At 39.2% G+C, this 22,604-nt stretch overlaps 1 long non-coding RNA gene across 1 annotated transcript in view; it reads left to right on the top strand.

Moving 5' to 3' along the window:
* The window catches only part of LOC142873345 (uncharacterized), a 77,390-nt gene continuing 54,786 nt past the window's right edge, over nt 1-22,604 (top strand). Inside the window, exons 1-2 of the long non-coding RNA XR_012921414.1 lie at nt 1-127; nt 933-1,014. This is a non-coding gene — a long non-coding RNA (uncharacterized LOC142873345). The remainder of the gene's footprint in view (nt 128-932; nt 1,015-22,604) is intronic.

Raw genomic sequence — 22,604 nt, 5'->3', positions numbered from 1 at the left:
AAGAGAAGCAGGAACACACATTATTTCTGCTAGAGGCAAGCCATGATTGTATGCTTTGGACAAACTTTTTAAATGCTCTACAAACACTTACACTCAATGAGAAAAGGACATTTTCAGAAATAGGAAGGTAAGCAAAAACGTAAACTTACTTTTGTGGTTTTCATAGTGGCTAACTCAAATATTACTCACTTGTTTTGGATTTTATTTTTTGACTATTTACATAAAAAATAAAAATGTGGAGTGTTATACCTTTGTACATGTTTTCCAAAATGCTTAGAAAACAGACGCTTAAGGTTTCAGTTAATTAAAAAATATTTATTGAGTGTCAACTCTAAAGGATTACTAACGATATATAGTTCTAGGTAAGTTTAAATACAAAAGATAAAACATAGCCCTTAATCTTAAGACACTTATCATTTCAGTGGGGGAATGCATCCATGTGCACTAAAAAAAAAAAGTCAGGTAGCATAATGCATAGCCCAACGGAATAGGAGAGATGTCTTAGGGATTGAGTGGGCCAGAAACATCTGAAATCTGGAATCTGGATGTGGCTTATATAAGAGAAGTCAGCCTGGTGGAAACCACAAGTCAGTCATTCTAGGCAAAGGAAATGGGAAGAGCCAATACTTGGGAGTTTTGAAGTTCAAGGCTGATTTAGTGAGTAGGCTATTCTGGTGGAGTAGAGGCTATATTGAGGGTTTGGGGGAAAACAAAGTTCTCCAAGAGGTAAGCTTGGATTATGCAGAACTTTGAATTCTAGGCTAAGAAGTATGGGTTTTTTCTTCATGTCAGAGAGGGTTGCTATAGATTTTTCAGCATATGGTTAATATATTTAAATTAACATTTTAAAATGATGAATTGGGTGAACACATGTAAGTTGAATGGGAGAAAAGGGAAGCAGAAGACCTGTTAAGAGCTTCATGTTTCTTTAGGCACTATAGGACGAGAGCCTGCTGGTTGGCGGTGGTTACGGCAAAGCATGATGGGAGCACGGACATTAGCAAGAAAGAGGAGGTAAGGCCTGGTGTCCAACTGGGCATAGAATTGAAATCTCCTATGAAGTTTCATGTGTCAGAATTAAGAGGAAGAAAAATCTGTAACAGAGTTGGATTCCTCCTGGAAGAGCCACTCTAATCAGGGAGCCATTGTCAAAGGATCAATGGACTTTAAATGGGAATGAAAGATAGAATAACTTATTATGGTACAGCTAGCAGCCCTACCTTCATGAGAATAGAGTTCCTTCTTTTGGTTTTCAATCAAATTTTATGAGTTTTATGAATTACTATGTAATGAAAATGAAAGAATTTCATGAGACTTTCAGCACAGTCATCTGTTTTATCACCACCATTTCTACCATGCTCAATTCCATCCATAAAAGAATAGTTTTAGTTTAATACATTTTTCCAGTCACAACATCAATGTCTGCTCATTGCATGAAAGCATTTTAAAAGGATAACAAAGAAAAGAGAAATCAGCTGGAATTCTAACCACCCAAAGATTACCAAAACTTATATGTTGTTGTATAATTTTCTAGACTTCTACATAACCATATATATGAACAAAATAGATTTTTATTACATACACACTAACCTGAACTTTTTTCTTTCATAATATATTGTAGAGGTATAAACATGTTATAAAACAAAGATTCACTTCTTCCTTTTAAAATAGTCTCATAATATTTTATTGTATAGATGTATAGAAAAACAATTTTAAGTAAGATAAATATAAAAATAATATTTTACTTTAAGAAATAGAATTATAAAATTCAGTTGAATAATTATAGTAAGTAATCTTTGGATATTTCTTTTTAATGGCTAGCTGAAACAAGAAAAGAGAAAGACAGAAAGAGACAGATAGGAGAAAGAAAGAAAAGGAAAGAGGGAAAGATGGAGAAAGAGTGAAGGTGGGTCATTGATTTTGATTTAGCCAAAGCCTTGGGAATTTAATGTTAACTCAGTAATAACTTAATGTTGATTTTTCCAGAAGTACATTGGAAAAAAAGCAGTAATATCTCTAGGGTTAACATACCTAGAATTGAAAGAAATATTTTAAATTCTGTATTTCACCTGGTTTCAAAGCATTAAAATGCATTTTAAATGTCTCTTCACATTCAACAGAGAAAGAAAGAACACCTTGAAATACTGAGAAGTGTTGCAATTGATTTCAGAGTTTAAAAATAGATAGGGTGGAGCAAAATCACATACTGTGGTCCTTTGGTAGCCTGCTACAATAATATTCTTAGCCACATTGTGTTTTCACAACCATAATTCTCACAGAGATACTGTGTTTCTATACTTGGTGAAAACAATAGGCTAGGTAAAGTGGACCAGAGACTGGATCTGACCTTTCCCTTGTAATCTTCCCCCCGCCCCCTCTCATTTCCTCCTTTTAAATGGAGTACTGAGTTTGAGAACAAGAGTGATAGCAATACAACATGCACAAATGCAATAGAGAGAAAGTGAGCACACTTGTGTACATTTTGCTTTTAGTAACAATGTAGCTCAATACATCCTCAATTAAGTAATGCTATCAGGGAATAAGAGATTGTGATTAATAGCATTTCCTGGATAACTGAGAGCGACGCTAATTCTTTTCTTGAGATAGGAAGGGTTGTAATTGGGAGGAGAAATTAGTAGGATAGATAATTAGTCTTGTTGCTGAACATCTTTTAACAATATGGTGTTTCACATTTCTGACTCAATGAAAACCTTATAATGAACATTATTTTATTGTATGATTGAAGATCTTGCAGGGATCAGACACATTGTTCTGAACCTCAGTCCCCAGGGTGTACCATAAGAATATAGAAGATAGTTGTGCAGAAAAACATGCTAACCTCCTCCAGAAAAGAGGTCTAACTTTTGAAAGATTTGCTGTATTAGTGAAAGAGTCAAAAACAGAGTCTTATAGACAGAGGCTGTCTATTTCCTGCCAAGACGCACAGAATGTTGGAGTTAGAAGGAACTATATTGATCATCTAGTATAGACAGAGCCCTTCATTTTACAGATGAAGAAATTGAGACCCAAAGGGGTAAAAGTGTCTTGCCCAAGATCAAAGGGCTTTTTATAAAGAATCTTATACTAGTTATACTGAGTTTTATTTTATACCATTAAGCAATTCATTGAGCTTTGTAACATATTCAATAATTGAAACCAAGTATTCTTCAAAGTAAAATGTAAATTGTCTCTAATCTTGTCAAATAAGAAACAATATATAAAGCATATGTTTTTTATTCCCATGGCAATTCTCTCATTTAACCTGCACTTATATGCCACAGAGGAAAAAATACGTATTTATATATATTCCATTATATACTTTATATATGCACAATAAATATGTATACATAAATATAACCATATTATATATGTTTGAGAAGTTTCTGTTGTATATTTGTTTGTTCTCTTGTTTGGTTTTAAATTTGGAGGACTTCATACCAACTCTGGGTGAAACCAGGAATGTTATTTTCTAATTAAAAGTATCGAGTTAGCCTCATCCCAGCATTATATAACTCAGCATCAATTTTACTTTATTTTCACTGTTTTTTAGCCATTAATTATGTAGTTTTTCCTTTGGGTTTGCTCAGAGAAGGCACTATAGGTCTCCTATTTACATTTCCAAACAGTTCTCTTTCTCTTTTTAGCCTTTCCTCTATTCCCAATACACATAACTGGGTGGCTTAAGGGGGGAACTTCTCTAATTACCCAGCACCTAGCAGAAAAGGTCACATTTCTAGGGAAGCTAGACAAGGATGGAAAGAAATGAACAACAGAAAACATTGTGTGAAGAATCCTCTTAAGTAAGCTGAAGATTCTCACAGATTTTTATTCTCAAACAAAATTATGCCTGATTGTTTTGGAGAAAGTTAGAACTTACTTGGCATAAGACAAGTCTGTATCAGTTTCACATTTTAGCCATAGTTACAGAAGCATAGAGAACCTCAGGAGAATCAACTCCTTTATTTTATAAATGAGGAATCTGGTGCCCAAGAAATGGAAATGATGATTAGTCCTCAAGTAACTGAGTTATTTACACCAAAAATATTAAAACTAAAGTGTTTGGCTCTACCTTCAATTTTTTTTTTCTTTTTGTCGTTGTTGTTATTTTTTCAATAAAGAAACAAAGGCTTATCAAGTAATGAGCATTACTAGTTACGTGACCATGAGTAAAGGACTATGGAACTAGGCTGAAATGTGGATGTTGGCTGTTCATTAGGCTCACTCCCCAGCAGAGCAATTTACTGACAGACATAATTCAAATGTGTCACCTGGGGAAATAAAAAGTCACAGAACGATGCATCAGAGACCCTGAAAGTTACTTGTGAAAGGTGCAAACCTCAAATGTCATCTCTGTAAATGTCCAAGCTCCCCTTTTCATGCATCGATAGGGCATATGCATGCTTGACCACAGCCTGGGGCCCTGCATGCCCCAGCAGCCCCGGCTACCCCCGCCCCCGACCCCCGTGCTCCCTCACTCTGCACAACCCTGCCCCTCTTTCCTTTCTGTGCCACAGGCTCTCCATGTTTATCCAACACCAGGGCCTTTGCATTTGCTCTATCTGGAATACTCTTCCACAGGCTGGGTACAGGATTGGATTCTTTCCTTCTGGGGTTGTTCAAATGTCCTCACCTCAGAGGCCTTTCCTGAACCCCACGACTGTCTAAAGGGACCCTGCTGTGGGTCTCTGTCCATCAACAGCTGTATTTCCTTCATAGCACCTATCACTATGAGAATTTAGGTTGCTTATTTCCTTGTTGGCATATTTTCACAGCTAGCATGCAAGCTGGCAAGGACAGAGGCTTGGTGTATTGGTCACCTCTTTTGCCTCACCAGTCTCTCAACTCACTATTAAAGATAGGGAAAAAACCAACATGTTTTTCTTACTCTCTTGCACAGTCGCTTAACACTTCACTTCTGACACCAGATGTCTGGTTTTGTTGTTTGTTGGTTTGTTTTTCCCCACACATATCAAGCAGTTTTTCAGTTTTCTAACAGACACCAACTGGGTGTCCTATAATTTAATTCAATTCTGACACTTATCTAACTGGATGTAATGTCAGATCCCACAGATTCAGGGCTTAGTCCCCAAAGACTGCCCCTCCCCTTCAGAAGCCAGTTGCAAGTCCCAGGTTGTGATCTGTGCTTCTAATCAACTGGCTATAAATCGGGGTTCCCATGATGCCCTCTTCAGGTTTGATTAATTTGCTAGGGTAACCCACGAAATTCAGGGAAACACTTTACTTACATTCATCCATTTATTACAAAGGATGTTACAAATGTTACTGGTGTGTGGGAAAGGTCATGGAGCTTCCATAGCTTCTCTGGGTGCACCACCCTCTAGGCACTTCTACCCATTTGGCAATCTGGAAGCTCCTCGAACCCAGTCCTTTTTGGCTTCTATGGAGGCTTCACCACATAGGGAAGATTGATTAATTTATTGGCTATTGGTGATCAACTTAACCTTTATCCTCTCTCCACTCCCCAGAGGGATCAGAGGGTTGAAAACTCCAGCCCTCTGATAACTTGGTTAGTTCCCCTGGTAATCAGCCACCTTGTCTCCACCCCCATCCTGAGACGATCCAGCATGGCTGTTCATTAGGCTCGCTTCCCAGCAGAACAATTTACTGACACACATAATTCAAATATGTCACCTGGTGAAATAAAAGGTCACAGAATGATGCATCAGAGATCCTGAAAGTTACTTGTGAAAGGTGCAAACCTCAAATGTCATCTCCGTAAATGTCCAAGCTCCCCTTTTCATACATCTGCAGGGCATATGCATGTCCTTATGGGGGAAATACATGTTAAGTCTGTCTACATACTCAATGCTACTTCCTCAGTCCCCAGCAGGTATTGGGCACATAACAGATACCAGCTATGATTATTTTTTGATGAAATTCTCTTCAGTACATGCTGCTATTTCCCATCAATAGGAATAATATAGCATATTCATTTCATAAGGTCCACAAAATTGAAATAAGCTATTTAATAGTTAAGGATTTTTCATAAAAAATAAGATATATCCTTCATTTACTCTGCTGAGCTTCTCAACAAATACTGGGTTCCACCTACCTGTCAGACACTAAGATTGATGGACAGAGGAGAAAAAGAAAAAATCTCTCTTCTCCCCTGATGTCATTTCAGCCTCATAAAGGAGAGGGTACCACTGTGAGTGTGAGCAGTTCTAGGAGCTCATAGGATCTACCGATTATCACCCTTGGGTCTCCTGTGAAGTGTACAAAACTAAGGAAATTAGCAGCACATAAAAAAGCAGGCAATATGTGCCCTGACAGAGTGAATATAAATTTTGAGACATTTCACGGCTGATTTTCCTAGTGCTCAAATCAACTGTAGAAAATAAAGAAATTCTTGTTACATGAGCCATGGACTTCAATAGCAGTACTTAAGATGCACAGAAATAAGGGTGACAAACCTACCTCCACCAATGAAAAGGTTCTTTTCTTCAAAACCCAGAGAGATAAAGGATCTCATGCTAAAACTGTGAAAAAATGAATTTTATAAAATCTGGGTCTCTTACATATAGGCACATAACATTAAAAATCTTACAAAAGTCCCAATACAACTTTTGCTGTCACTAGTGGCTTAGCATTTACTGATGTTATTGCTCCCCGGGAGCCAAATTACCAGAATTGGCAAGCCAATATAGTCTCAGCAGAAAACAGAAGGAACACTCAAAAGGGATAATTGAATAGAGTTTAACATAGGGTTTATTTATAAAGATGTAGTAGAGTTTAGAGGAAAACAACAAGGGATGGGATAGTTCTCAGTGGCTAGCAACGTTGGGAAGCTGTTTCCTCCCCTGGGACTGAGGGGAAGTGGGAGACGCCACCAGAGAGGGTAGCCGTGGGGAGGGAGCGATGGCCTTCAGCACAGAAGCACAGCCAAGCCTTGGCAACCCCTCAGGTAGGGAGCTGGGGATATAAATATCTCAACATCACTCTCCCTCCTACTACTGGCTTTAAAAATATAAATTTTTATGTAAAGATTAAAGGGTGTAAAATATAATATTAGTTTTCTAGGGCTGCTGTCACAAATTAGCACAGACTTGGTGGCTTAAAGTAATAGATATTCATTTTTTTCATAATTACGGAGGTAAGAAATCCAAAATCAAGCTGCTGCAGGGCTATGCTCTCCATCAGAAGACAACCTGTTGCTTGGTTCTTCCAGCTTCTGGAGGCTGTCAGCATCACTCCAGCCTCTGCCTCAGTCTGCACATGGCCTTCTCCTCCCCTCTCTGCGGCATCTTCTCTTCTGTTTCCTATAAAGACATTAGTCATTGGATTTAGGGCCCTCCCTGTTAATCCAGGATGATCTCACATGGAGATCCTTAACTTAATTACTTCTGCAGAGACCCTTCTTCTAAATTAGATCGCATTTACAGGTACTTTTTGCATATATCTTTTGAAGGGCCACCATTCAGCCATTTAAGATATCATGAGGCAAAATCATTTTTGGAAAACCAAGCATAGCTATTGACATTGAGAAAATTAGAGCCTTGTAGTGGATGCTGTGGTGTGTTGCCCAACGTCCGCCTTCAGGACTGGAGCGCTCATTTCCCTGCTGCTGGAATGTCACCCACTGATGGCTCATAGCTGAGCCACTCCCCAAGAATTTCCTCCATCCACAGTGAGCTGCCTCTTCAAGTTTATGGTTCCTCCTTGGGAATAGCCCACATGTAAGAAGTAGATAATGAAGGGGGAGGCACAAAGGACTGGCCTGTGCCTCAATCCTGGATGAGTTTGAAGGTTTACATCCCAGCTCCAGAGCTGCTTTGTGGAGTGGGCTGAAGCCTCTGTTGCAACCGCCTGCCCCATCTTGCCTCCCTCGCTCCCTTGGAGCTGTTGCTCCCAAGAGCACTTCTCAATAAACCTCCTGTAGGCAAAGCTCACCAAAGTGTCTGTTTCCCAGGAATTCTGACCTAAAGCATGCCCTAATATGAGATAAACCATAAATATTATAAGTAGCTCATAGGAAGGCTTCCCAATGGGCTGGGAGAGCAATTTGGGTTATCAAAGGAGAGCCTAAATAAGAAAGAAATAGTTACTCTTCACTGTGTAGGCTCTCTGCCCTATTCTTGCCACTATAATTAGAAACACGAGGCAAGATGTTAAATACAAAAGTGAGAAGAAGGAAAAACTTTTCAAAATAGAAGTAATATTTTCCAAAAATTGGACAGAAGCCTAAGTGGAGGGTCAGTGTGTATTGAGTATTAACAACAGTAATTAAATAAAGATCTTATCATGTTGTAAAAGATTAGAAGGTATATTTTTAAATGGAAAGTGAAAGCAAAAAGTCCTGGATATTGAGTACAGAGAATGAGAAAAAAAAATCTAAGTCTGGATAAAGAAAAAGGAAAATGGGTTTAAGGAAGTAACGAGCCCAGGACAATCTTGCTATGGAACAAGTTTCCTACAGTGTCAAGTCTTCTCTCATGACATGGAGACATGCAGGATGCAGTCTTCCTCCTCCCTGGTTTGCACCAACAACAGCCAAACTTTCCAAGAGTACTGTGTCTCAGTACTGATTGCTGAGCGAGGAAGCCCAGGTAGCATCCAGTCTGGCCTCAAACACTTCTTGTCTGCACTCCAAGTGAAAGCAATTGGTAGAGATCCATCAGAAACCTTCCCACTGGGGCTTGGTTTGCCATGTTAGAATCTGAAATTATTTATGAAAATCACACCTCAACCTGTACACAGATGTAAAGAAAAATACCTATATTAATCTGAGCTGTTCAGCATAGAGTAGAACAATCCCATGAAGAACACAGCTCCACAGTAAATCAGATCCACTTCAGTTCTTGGCTCTGTCACTTTCTAGTTGTGGCCTTAAACAAGTGGCTTAAACTCTCTGAACCTCTGTGTTCTATCATCTGTAAAATGGGCAAGTGTGAGGATTGATGACATGTCAAGTGTCCGGCAACAAAGTAAGCAAGCTGCAACATGAAGTATACAGTGCTCTTTATTGTTTTTTCTAATGATGACAATAACTTTTTACCAAAATATTACTATATAGTTATTACCTGATTCTTTCTTTGATGAAAACAAATTTGAATTAATTTTTCTCTGCTTCTGTCAACTCTACAGAGTCAAAAGAGCTGGAGAAAAGTGATCTGTGTTCCGGTTAGTGTCATCTGTCATTAACTCAAGTTCCCAGCTCTGTTTCGATCCCTGACACAGACAGTGATATATGGAGCAAAACATGGTCAGAGAGAATGATTTTTAGACCAGGATTTGAACTCAAAGTATGAATGATTTAGGAAATCACCTTTTGCCCTAAGAGGGCCGTTGGGGAAATGGGAAAAATGCGAGAGAATATTGCAATGTCATCTTTCTAAGCAATGTTATTTGCAGTATATAATTAAAAGGTTAGAGTTTGGGGTGAAACAAACTTTCATCTAACATCTGGAATTCAGCCAGCTGTTAGTTAAATGACCTTTGTCAAACGACTCAATTTCTTTGAGCCTCAGTTTTCTTACATGTAAAATGAGGATGATGGCAATACCTATCCACCACAGTTGCTGTGAACATTCAATGAGATCACATATGTGAAAGCACTTGGTACAGCGTCTAGCCTGTAGTATAGTTAATGAAACCACAGTAATGCTAATACAAGTAAGAAGCAAAGTCCAGAAAAGGAAGATGATTTCTAGATACAGCACTTTCCCCACTCAGTGATGTTGGACAGATAGGTCATTTGACATTTCTGAGCTTGCATTTCCTCATTAGTAAAATAGTAAGCTACTAAAGATTTCACAAATGAAAATAACCTTCTAGTTCATTAATTCAAGACAGGTTTAATGATCATCACTAAATGACTTGGTCTGCCATTAAGTTATAAAATACAAGATTTCCTTGATATATACAGCAAATGATAGGTGATGTAAGACAGAAAATTATAGTAAATTATAAGGGTAAATATCTTAGTTTTGGCAGATGTAGCCTGTAATCCCTTAATGCTTTTTTTCCCCCCTGACTACGAAGGCTTTTTCAATGATCCTTAAAAATCAATGCTACAGTAAATTAATCATAGCCTGCTGTTGTGAATGGATTACTGGGAAGATCTTGCTAGGGCTTACATAAGAGCCTAAAGTAAACAGCCACCTAATATACAGATCTACAGGTTTGGGCACACAGACACGATAAAAGACATTTAATAAATCCATCTGCTGAAAAAAATCTTACTAAACCAGAAAAAGCTGATATTAGATTGTCTATCCTTTTGCCTCCTTAGCAATTTTGCTCAAATCAAATTTAAGTTTTATTGAAACTGTTAAGTCCATGGAAGTTGTAGGCAAGTTACCCAATGCACCTGCACCAGTTGCTTCTTGGAATGGTGCTGGTGCTAGATTCTTTAATGTAGATCAGATGAATGTAGATATTTTCATCAGATTCATTTGTGAATTTAAATTAGCCTCATATCACTCAACAATCAAATCTTTTACACTAAGCCTTAGGAAGTATTTTAAGCTTCCATTGTGATAAAAGGTAGGGTACAGCTAAGAAACTCAGTCTCCACTAATTTACATGATACCAAATGTTTGACATAAAAGTTCAGGACATGATGAATCAATATGTACTCAGAGGTGGCCATAATGCTCTGATTTATCATGTTTCACAGTCCTCACAAAGCAGGTGCAAGATGGGAATAAAGCAAAATAGATCTATTCTTATTAGATTGGGCCCACAATCTCATATTGTGTTTAGATATTGGATTTCCTGCCAGCTTCCTGTATTGTCCACTTATTGCTTTCAAGGGAGCCAGCAATGGCCTGGGATAGCAGTGTGTCTGTGGCATGAGACATCTTAAATGGATGACACAATTTCCCTGGGCTCTGCTGCCAGTGGAGTTCCCTAAGCAAGTTAGTGTTTACTGGTGGTGATGTTTGGGGACTCAGTGGGGACCAGAGAGAAATGATCCTTGCCTAGAATAATGATGTCATCAAAGAAAGTGGGAACACAAAGATGAATATTCTTACAGATGACAGTTACCCAGGGACACTATTGTCGATTTGAGGAATTGTTCTCTTTTGGCTGAAAAAAGACTCAAGGATTCTTTCTGCACTGATTTCCTCTCTCACTTCCTCTTAGGTAGTTACTGAGTATTTTTGTCTCTGACATTTCCCTTATTTCCCAATTGTGGGATATTCCTTTTTCCCATATCAAAAATGACATATGCTCCCCAAATCCACATGTTGTAGACTTGGCCCTTCAATATTTTCTGACATAAACTTGATCTGTCTAGCTCAAGGCTTCAGTGTGATAAAATAATAAAGTACCCTCTTTTATTTGAATTGTACTTGAGCCTTGGTCTGGCCATTCTTCTTATAAACGCAAGTTTGATGATAGGTCCTAAAGTTTGCTGATAGGATGAAGACCAAGAATATTTTGCATCAATTCAAATAAAAGAGACACTGTCTGACATGGGTGCTAAGAACAGACAATCTTAAATCAGAACAAGACCTGTGAATTAGTAATGATTTGTTAAAACTGAAGTTTCTGGGGCTGGAAGCTGTGGGTGGATGGGTGGGTAGGGAGAGGTGAGGTACCACTTAACCATGAGATTCCTTCATCCTGCAGTCACTCCATCCAGGACTGCTGGACTTCCTGGCATTAGCACCTGACTGTCCCCTCTGCCCAGCAGTGTCTCCAGCTCCTGGCTAACACCAATGTATAGGGAAAAATGGATTTCCTTAGGGACTATATATGCCTTCCTGATTGAGTGGAGTGAGGAGAAAAAATTAGTTCCTTCAGCCTAAAAGCAGTAAGTAGAAACCATGGGTCTTGCACTGAGATCCAGGGAGTGAGGGATGCCCCTGAGAGTGAGCAGAATGCTGAAGAATACCCCAGCCCATGCTGTTTTTGCCACGTTGTATCTTATGGGTGTTTGACTTTGAAGTAAAGAAATGAGATTAGGCAGATTATGAAATTCTGCCTAAACTCTGACCCAGGATCATGCTAGTGTTCAATTAGGACCAAGGACTGGTAGGAGGGAAATTGCCTGCTTAGACCAAGTCAGTTCCAGGCCTCGGGTGTCTCCCTGTCTTTGAACAGCTGCCAAGCTTCATCTCAGGAGGTCTTTATTTTCTTTCAAGAGACCAAAATCAATCACTTAATTCTTGGTGAGGTTAAGGTGGAAGATTAGAACGGATTACAGTCGATTATAAACACAATCCCTCAGCCATGCTTCCTGGGGGCCAACAGAAGCCGGTCAGATGCCTCATTAAAACAATTACTCGCACAAGCCAGTGATACAGTATCTACTTTGTTGACCAGACCTGAGTCTACATTGAAACTAAACCAGGGAAATTAAGAGAATGAAACAGGAAATAAAATACTTTATGGATCCCAGACCTCAGATTGAATGGACCTGCCCACAACCAATCTCTATGTTTCTATCCTCTATCTGTGCGTGTGTACATCGTGTGTGTGTGTGTGTGTGTGTTTTACCTTAGATCAAGAATAGAGAGGACCATTAACTTCCAGAATTAACCAATTTAGATGTTAATATTAAATCCATACTTTCTGAGCTAAAAGAAATGAAAATGATTGTGGTGGTGGGAGGTGAAAAGAAATTGAACATGAAGTAAATGGACACTGTGGGCCGAAGAGACAGCTGAGGCTAGAAAATCCTGCTGGTGCCTCCTTCACCCCACATGAAAATACTTGGCCTCGGTGTTGTGGTGCACACATCTGCCCAAGTAGGTTCTGTATAAAGCATTTCTATTACTCAGAGAAATGGGTAAGTGGGCCACGGATGTGTTGTTTAAATGTTTGCCAAGGGCCACGTGTGAACTGGGGTTTGATAACCGGAAGTCCCTGCTGTGTGGCCTGAGAACCCTTTTACGCTGTGTCTTCATCTTTTATGAATGGTAATTGGGTCAATACCACCTTCATGGAACTCTTTTTAACATTTTAAGTCTTTATAACGAAGCTTCACTTTTTAAGAATGTTTTATAAAATAGAAGTGAATTATGGTTGAAATTAATACAGTGTCAAATTTGTATTTTAATCATATAGAAAGTCAGAAAATATAAATCCATGACTTCCTGTGCTAGTACAATCCAGTGTGCTAGTAAATATTGAAAAAATTTTTTATTGGCATGTATGCTATTATTAATAATTCCTTCTCTGCTGGTATAGTGGGATCTGCTATGTTTGTCTTAGGATTTCAAACCTGGGATTTTTGCTGGCATTTAGATGATTAAAAACACTGCATTACTTTTGTCATGCTACTTAGTTGTGCTTTATTTTCACTTTTGCTATTTAAGAAAGAAGAGTTAGTGAGAGCAGAGGGGGGAAAGGGACATTTATTTGGTAACTCAGTCAGTGACTGAGATGCTAACATAGGTCGTATGGGGGGCCCTGAAGGAAAGTGTGAAATGAAGGGCAAATAGTAATGTTCTCATGTGTTGTTGCCCACAGTCATTCTCCACTGAAGTGGACCAGCCAGAAAATTTACAAAGGGCCTCTCCCACCCGCAGGATTATAACTGAATTTGAACTGTCAAAACACTGGATTTAGAATCACAAAGCCTGAACTTGAGCCCTAGCTCTATCATTTACTAGCTCTGTGAATTTAGGCAAATTATTTTAGCCTCTGGGTCTGCTATTGTATCTGAAATAGGAATTTTCCAGGGTCTTCTTAACTGGAAGAGAAATTTTTCAATGTTTTTTAGAGGGATTAAATGAACTCACCAACAAAGAAACACAACAGAATGCTTGATGCACTGTGGACATCAAATAAACATTAGGCTATTTCCTTTTTTCAATTTTAATTATTCTTTATTAATGGCTTTTGAAACATTATTTCTGAGAGTCACATTTCTAACTACTTATAGCATAGGCAGAAACATCTATGTATATCATTTTATAACAACTTCCAAAGCACTTTCAATTATGCACTCTCCCAGTGAAAAGAGATCTGACCTTGAGAATCTTCTACTCCAATTCTCTCATTTTGCAGAAAAGGAAATTGACCCAGAGAGGTTAAGTGAAACACCCAACGTCACGCAGATACATGGTGGTACAGTCAGGGCCAGGTCTCTTGCTTCGGTCCAGCGCCTGCCTCCTTTACTGTAGTATAGCCGCGGCTGTGCCAAAGTGCACGTGGCCAGGTGCAGGGAGCCACGGAGTCTGAAGGTGCAGGGGAGCTTGTGAGTTTGTAGTCAGTTCATTGGTGCTAGCAAGTGGCCAAACCTGACAGGTACTCAAATCACAACAGAAAAAGGAGTGCACACTCTGACCCACAAATAAAGACTTCCAGGAATTTAGAGAGGAACTGAGAGCTAACCTTGAAGCTAACCTAGATCTGGCCTCATATACTTATCTCCCTGGCCCACAGTAGTTTGCTTGACTGTGTCCTAAATAGGTCTACCTGATGGTGGCAAAGGAGAGTCTAGACATGATGGACAGGATCAAAATAGATTTGGGGGGACTTCTAAGTTTAGCAAACACCACCTTTCCCACAGGCATCTCCTCTTCAGATTGGGCTCACAGCCAAATCTTTGAGAGCAGATAAAGTCATGTGGCACACATCAGGGAATACTCACCCAGTCCCATTAATGGGCTGTGCAGGATTTTGATTGAGGTCGTTTGGAGCAAGGTTTCCAGAGGCCAGCCTGAAGGCTCGTGCCGGGGCTGGCTGGCTGCACATCTAGGGAGTCCTCTGGAGATAGAACTTTAAGAAATAGAGCCCCCCCCCCAGGCTCTTCCCCTGGAGATTCTCTCTCAGCCAGCCCGTGGTGAGGCTTGAGTACCTCTAGTTTGCAAAAGTATCTCAATGCTTTGATATACAGCCATCACACTCACTCAGGGTGGGAGGGGTCAGAGGGATGGAGTGATAATACCAATGGCAGTTGTGAGAGCTTCTAAGCAAGAGCCTCCCCTCATGGCACAGATGTGATGATGGGAAAAGAGAGTGGTTAGGTGTTCTCTCCTCATTCTGCTCTTCTCCTTCCACAGTCAAATTTGCCTGTCAGCCTCCAGGATCCAGGCATGCACCTTGAGTGCACCTCTATTTAGCCTTTCACTCTGCCTGGCAGCAGTTTCTGGCTGTCTCCTTTACTAGACTGAGCTTCTTGAGTTGAGAACAGACATTGGTATATTCTTTAGTGAACTCTATACCTAGTGCTGGGCCTGGCACATGGGAGGAACTCAATAAACATTGAAAATGTAAATTATTTTTTTCAAAATATTAAGAGGGTACAAAAGTTTTAGGTTATATGCATTGTTTTTGTAATGCTTTAATGCTATAGGTGTGCCCGTCACCCAAATAGTGTTCATGGTACCCATTAGGTTGGTTTATTCTACTCCTCTCCTGCCCTGGTTGATTTCCACTGAGTTTTACTTTCCTCTGCATACTTGTGTGTTCATCAGTTAGTTCTAATTTGATAGAGAGTACATGTGGTGTTTGTTTTTCTATTCTTGAGATACTTCACTTAGGAGAATGGTCTCCAGTTCCACCCAGATTGTTGCAAAATATATTAATTCATCCATTTTTATAGTTGAGTAGTACCCCATGGTATACATATATCACATTTTATTAATCTGTTCATGAATTAATGGGCACCTGGGTTGATTCCACATCTTTGCAATTGTGAATTATGTTGCTATAAGCATTCGAGTACAGCTGTCTTTTTTTTTCAGCATAATATGGAGGTACAAATGTTAAGGTTACATACATTGCTATTGCCTTCCCTCCCCCCTCAAGTCAGAGCTTCAAGCGTGTCCATCCCCTCGACAATGCACATTGCACTTATAATGTGTATATATAGACCCATCCCCTCCCCCCACCTGCCTGACACCGATAAATGTGTTTTTCTTATATAACATTTTGGTTAGATTTTATAACTTTGCCTTTACCTAGCAAAGGTTAGAGGCATGCCCTTCCCCTCCACACTGTTCACCGCATCCCTCAGATGTCTTTTAATAAAATAACTTCTTTTCCTTTGGGTAAATACCCAATATTGGGATTGCTAGATTGCATGGTAGGTCTACTTTTAGTTCTTTGAGGAATCTCCATACAGTGAAAACATAAATTAAATACAGCCTCCTTGCTATCAGGAAGTGGCATCATTCTGCTGTGGCTTTAAGAGACAAGGACATGATGTTACTAAGAACTCAGATTTATTTTTCCAGGGAATTGGTAGACTCAGTCACTGAGCTCCATTTCCATGAGACAAATCCTAACACGATGAGCAATATAAACAGCCACAGTGTCACCTCAGGAGATGAGCTCTGTGGCCTCTGGGACTTCCACTTGGCTTCCATGATTCTCAGAGCAATTCAGCTAGTGGCTGCTAAACAAACACAGATGCTGATCTGGGAAGCAAAAGGAGGTTAAAAGCTGGTGAGCCCACAAGTCTACAATAAATCAGCCCCTGAGTCAACTGGGATACTTTGGGAAGCATGTCTTCTGATGCAGATTCATCTTCAGCTGCTCTGAATTACTTTTTGGATTTATAAAACTGGAGTGTTGGAATGAGAGAACAGTGAAAGTGTCAGCCTACACTGGCACCCAAAGAACTCAAGTGCATGAGCAAGAGTTACTTGCCATGAACCAAAAGACAATTCTTTTTTTTATTAAAAGTGAGGGTAGTGAGGGTCCCAGTTGAGCCTAAACTTTATTCCTGCTTGGGTGTGGCTCAGGCAAAACTTCACAACTCTAGCAGACTCAGAAGTGGATCTACCATAAGCTTATGTGACTAAGACTGGTCTTGGGGAGAATTCATCCCAGGAAGGAAAGAGACAGGTTTGGCTTCGTAGTGAAGCCTCAGCTTCTGTAGGCAGTATGAGTTCTGCATACATGTTGGCGTCTCTCTTTCATATTTTTCTCCTGATATAGTCCTTATGAACTCATGTCTTGCTCTATGAAGGGGAGAGGAGCAGGCTGGGGACAGGGTGGATGCGGTACAAAACTACTGAAATACCTAGAGTAAGTACAAAGCTGCACCTTGTACAGGCTGAAATGCAAGACTACTTCTTTATCTCTCAAGCATAATATGAGTAGAGAAACCTAGCCCAAGCATAGTCTAAATGAAAACCTGCTGTCCTTTCCAAATTATGAGCATCCCCAGGTTGCTGGAAGTCCCTCATTCCTGCATCCTAATAGAATTCTCTCACCTTCATAGTTTTGTCCTTGCCATCCTGGCCCATTAGCTCCCCTCTCCTCTGCACTGAGCATTCATGATGTGCACTTATATGGCATATCTTTCTACCACATGCCTCCCATCCCTGGAGAATATTACTACCATGTGAGCACTGTAGTGTTAATCAGTCAGTACCAATTTGATGGCGAATACAAGTGGAGCCTATTCTTCCGATCTTGTGTTACCTCACTTCAGATAATGAGCTCAATCTCAATCCAGGAAAATATAAGAGGTGCTAGGTCACTGTTGTTTCTTATAATTGAGTAATATTCCATTGTACACATATACCAAATTTTAATAATCCACTTATGAATTGATGGGCACTTAGGTTGTTACCACATCCTTGCAATAGTGAATTGTGCTGCCATAAACATTTGGGTGCAGATGCCTTTATTCATGTCTTTTGCTCTTTTGGGTAGATGCCTTTAGCTCTTTGAGGTAATTCCAAATTCTTTTCCACAGAGGTTGCACCAATTTGCAGTCCCACCAACTATGTAAGAGTGTTCCTGTCTCTCCACATCCTCACCAGCATTTACTGTTTTGGGATTTTTTGATAGAGGCCAATCTCACTGGGATTAGATGATATCTCATTGGGGTTTTGATTTGCATTTCTCTAATGATTAGAGATGTTGAGCATTTTTTTTTATGTTTGCTGGCCATTATTCTGTCTTCTTTGGACAAGTCTCTGTTTATTTTCATTGCCCATTTCTTGATGGGGTTGTTTGATTTTTTTTCTTGTTAATTCTTTTGGGTTCTAGATAGATTCTTGTTATCAGAACTTTATCGGAAGTGTAGAGAGCAAATATTTTCCCCCATTTTGTAGGCTGTCTATTGGCTCTAATGATAGTTTCCTTGGCTGTGCAAAAGCTTTTTAATTTGATCAGATCCCATTTATTTATTTTTGTTCTGGGGTGATTGCTTTGGGGGTCTTCTTCAAAAATTCTTTGCCTAGACCGATGTCTGAAAGGTACTTCCCAACATCTTCTCCTGGAATTCTTAAGGTTTCATGCCTTAGGTTTAAGTCTGTTATCTATCTTGAGTGGATTTTTGTGAGAGGTGGAGATCCAGTTTCATTCTTCTGCATGTAGCTATCCAGTTCTCCCAGCACCATTTATTGAAAAGAGATTCTTTTCCCCAATGTATATTTTTGTCTGTTTTGTCAAAGATTAGATTACCATATGTGGATGGTTTCATCTCTGGATTCTCAGTCCTGTTCCAAAGATCTATGTCTCTGTTCTTGTGCCAGTACCAAGCTGTCAAACAGCCATTTTTTGATATCACTAAAGAGAAGAACACAAGATGAAGATAAGGCATCTTTACAGTTTTCCACAGAGCCCCATACTGCTTTGGACAGGGTTCTTTGAGGGTTCCTGTGCAAAACAGCCCCAGTGCAGGTGATGATAGCCAGAGGGAGGCAGGGCGCATTCAGGGGCATATTGTAGTGGAAGCGCCTGATAGCACTCTCTGAAGGAAGCAGCACCAGGGAGAGGCAGTGGTCCTGCCCAGTGGCAGCATCAGTGCCCTGTGGAAGTGATGGCAATATCCATGAAAGCAGTGGCACCCAGTGAGAGAGAGAATCACTGTGGACTCTGCCAGCTGAGGAAAGGCACCTTCATGTGGTCTGCATGCACTGAAGGCCTGGACAGCAGACATTCCTGAGTGAGTCTGGAACAGAAGCGTATGAAAAGGGCATGCTCCCTGGGGTCACCAAAGGAATTGTTTGAAGCACATATGAGATCCCCCTTAAGAGCTGGGGGATTGTTGCAGGAGCTGGGGATGCTAAAGCAGATGACAAAGCATTTTATTAATGTCCCTGCGTTTTCCTTGTTTCAAGTCCTTCTAGGGAGTAACATAAATACAGGAGTGAAAATGTATGGCTTGAAGACTCATAGATCGTTTATGACAAAAACTGACATCCATATGTATTATAATCCATCCTGATATACTGATATCCAGTTTTCATAGCAAAATCTAGTGAGGAAGTTACTCTTTTTAATTTGAATTATTTTTGGAAGTCTACAGTAATCTGTGATCAGAAGCCCTATATTATGTGTGTGTCCACTACCTGATTCAGTGTTCTCTTCAGTACAGGATCTGGAATACATGCCCTGCATGTCGTCCCTTAAAGACATGCTCCTAAAGTCTTCAGACTTTGAGTGCTTGGGAATTAGATGGATTTATTATAGTGTTTGTGCTGTAACAGCTATATAATCAAGAGTAGATGTTAGTATTAGCCTATATTTCCTTGGTTAAAGATGGAATGATGAAAGGATGGATGGAGATTAATGTGTTTTAATATTCTATGTGATCTTTAAAGTGGCTGTTAACACCATGGAGTTAGTTAGCCATTGTAAAGATGTTTCCTCAGTCTTTATTCTTTAAGTATCATTGACATTATAGAACAATAAGGAAGAATATTTACTAGAAATCAATAGATTTATATCATCAGATCACCATGTTCTCTTAGATATGTCTCTTCTCCCCAACTCAACTTTTTCATCCATGTAATCAGAGAATTGGATTAAATTGTCACTTAAATCCCTTTTCACTCAAAAATTTTATTATTTTGCTTTTCTTGTGTTGTTCTAAATAGGGTAGATCAATATTTGTTCAACTTCTTGTTTCCTTAATCCATCTGATATATGGATTAATCTTAACACATAAAGCAAATAGACAGAAGTGTGTGACTGAAGTGAGTGAAAGAGAGATTTTATAATTTCTTGGTTCTCTTAATCTCTCCTGCTAGCTCCTGGAGTGTTCCTTGGACACTAATTTATAAACGCCATTGTGCTAGGAAAGTGGGCACAAAAGCACTTGAAACTAGGTGCATTTGAAGGGTAAAAGCCAAATCCTGAATACAGCTCAAGATCGGGGGTGCCAGTAGTTCTGGTTATTTCAGGAGTCAGCTAGGAAGATCATCAGAGTTTCAGAGAGATGCTCTGTAGGAGAAGAGACTGATTCCACAAAACATCAATTTTCTTTCTCTATAATTTAAAGACCAAACTTTATAAAACTTTTATGTCAACTTCTCACTCCTTGAAAAATGAAAACACAAAAAGGGGAGTATCCCTGGAGGAGTTTCAGGCAGGAAAAACTTAAAGCAGACTCAGGTAAAGAAAAATGCATTTAAAATTGTATTAAGTAGCATGGTGCAATGACACATCAATAACAAATGCCTGTGGCCACAGTTTTAAATGATGACTTGGAATTTATCCCCATTGCCCTCCCCTCTCCCTTTCAAAACAAATGGCAAATAAGGTTGACTGAAAAATGTCATCTATGCCTTTTCCCTTTCTTCCATTCAGTGCAGAAATGAAGATAATATTGAGGCTTTATTTTGGTCCCCTTTTGTTAGAATCCTAATTGTAACCCATCATGTCCTTGAAAAATAGGAGTGATTTCTTTTGACCTAGTAGAAGACAGTGAGTTTCAAATTGACTCATTGATGGAGTAAGAGACTATGCTACTTGTCAGCTATTTTAGGTAAAGACCGTTCTTGACATAACTCTGATGGATGGTAGTAAAACACACAATGAACAAAAGGAAAAAGGAGGCAATGGGAAAAAGTAATCATGATGTTTCCCCCACCTTCCTCTCTCACTTCTTTCCCCACAAGAGAATGGTATGTCAAAGAGACTTTCACTATGAAGTTTATAATTGTTCCTTTATTTAGCACAGCTCAAGGCTGTAACTGACTGTATCATAAGGGACTCTTCAGAAAGAGTTGTTGAAATAGTCATTGAAAGTAAAGGATAAAGAATGGAAAAAACAAAACTTATCCAGAATGATGTCATTTCTTGCAAATGAGGGTTATCATCCCTTTATTCCTCACCTATCCTTAATTTGTCCCATCTCATTTTCAACTTTGTTTAAATAGGGTAAAACTTTTAATTTTGATTTTCGGTATAAATTTATTCTTGGTAAAAAAAGCAAAGATTTTCTCTGCATAATATTTTACAGTTTTTCCGTTGTTTATTTATCTCAGTCTTGAGAATTTATGAGGCTCCTCTATAGTAAGCACTATTAAGTACTGGAAAGGAAAAAAATGAGTAATATCTGATTCCTCTCATGAAGAAACTCATGGTTTGATTTTTCTGTGTTAAAATCACAGCCTGGGTGTAGATAGAGAAGTCTCTAAGCCAAATGCATTGTCAATAACAAGAAACTAAAAGTAAAACCAAGATAGGCTGGGATTTCATAATAGGAATACAGGGAGAGAAAGATCAGCTAATTCTTAGTTTTTTATCATCACTCAGTTACTTGTTATTTATCATTATACTCTCTCATTCTCTCCTACCTCATCTAAGTTGGAGGTTCAATGCTATTGTACCAAGGCATAGCCTCCCTTATAATACTAATATGGGCCAGCATGAGCAGCAATTTGAGTAGAAGCAGCTCGCTGGTCCTTCCTCTCTTCATTTAATGGTGTATGAGATCTAAACCTGGAATTTGAAAGAAAAATAAATTCTAGAAAGCAAATAGCAGTTTTAATTCCCTTGCAAATCTTTTCTCTATCCCACCTTTACATAAGATAATGTAGTAGGGATTATTTTTATGTCTAATTTAATTCTGTCAGTGTTACTGCGAGGCAGACATTATTGATAGTGAGATTCAAACAATTGGGTAATTTACAGAAAGAAGAAAGTGGCAGCAAACATGTAGTTGAATGGGTGCTAATTGTAACAAAGGGTCTAAAATTTGGTTTGTTGGTAATGATGTGTGTTTAGTCATTAGGAATGTTTCACTCATTTCTTCAAGTAATGAATTTCAGTAGTATTAGGAGACATCAGAATATATTATCTTAATCTATAACTACAAACTATTAATTATATAGAATGAATGTTGAAGTTGGTCAAGAATGAGTAGTAGGTTGGAGAAGGGATGTGCAGGAGGGAAGTATTATAGTTAAAGAATCACTGTCATTCATCTATTTAAGATCATGCAGGTTAGAAATCATAGATCTTCTATGTCAGCTCTCCTGGAAGAGTATTGCAGGGACTGTTCTATTTAAGGAAGCTCAATGTATCAAATATTTATCACACTATATTCATCTGCTATGGTCTGAATGTGTCCCCCAAATTCATGTGTTAGAAATTTGATCCCCAGTGTAATACTGTTGGGACGTGGGGCCCTTTGGGAAGTGTTTAGGCCACAAGGGCTATGCCCTCATGGATGGATTAATGCCACTATGAAAAGGGCTTGCGGGAATGGATTTGCTCTCTCTTGCCTTTTCACTTTCTGTCATGTGAGGATGCAGCAAGAAAGCCCTCACCAGATGCCAGTGCTTCCATCTGGGACTTTCCAGCCTACAGACCTGTGAGAGAATGAATTTTTGTTCTTTACAAATTAGCCAGTCTGTGGTGTATTTTGTTTTGGCAGCACAAAATGGAATAAGACGTCATAGTATAACATTTTAACTTATTACTCCCACTCAAAG

This window comes from Microcebus murinus, chromosome 1, assembly GCF_040939455.1.
Source record: "Microcebus murinus isolate Inina chromosome 1, M.murinus_Inina_mat1.0, whole genome shotgun sequence".
Taxonomy (NCBI): Eukaryota; Metazoa; Chordata; class Mammalia; order Primates; family Cheirogaleidae; genus Microcebus; species Microcebus murinus.
Note: the sequence above shows the minus strand (reverse complement) of the source record. Positions and strands in the feature narration are given on the sequence as shown.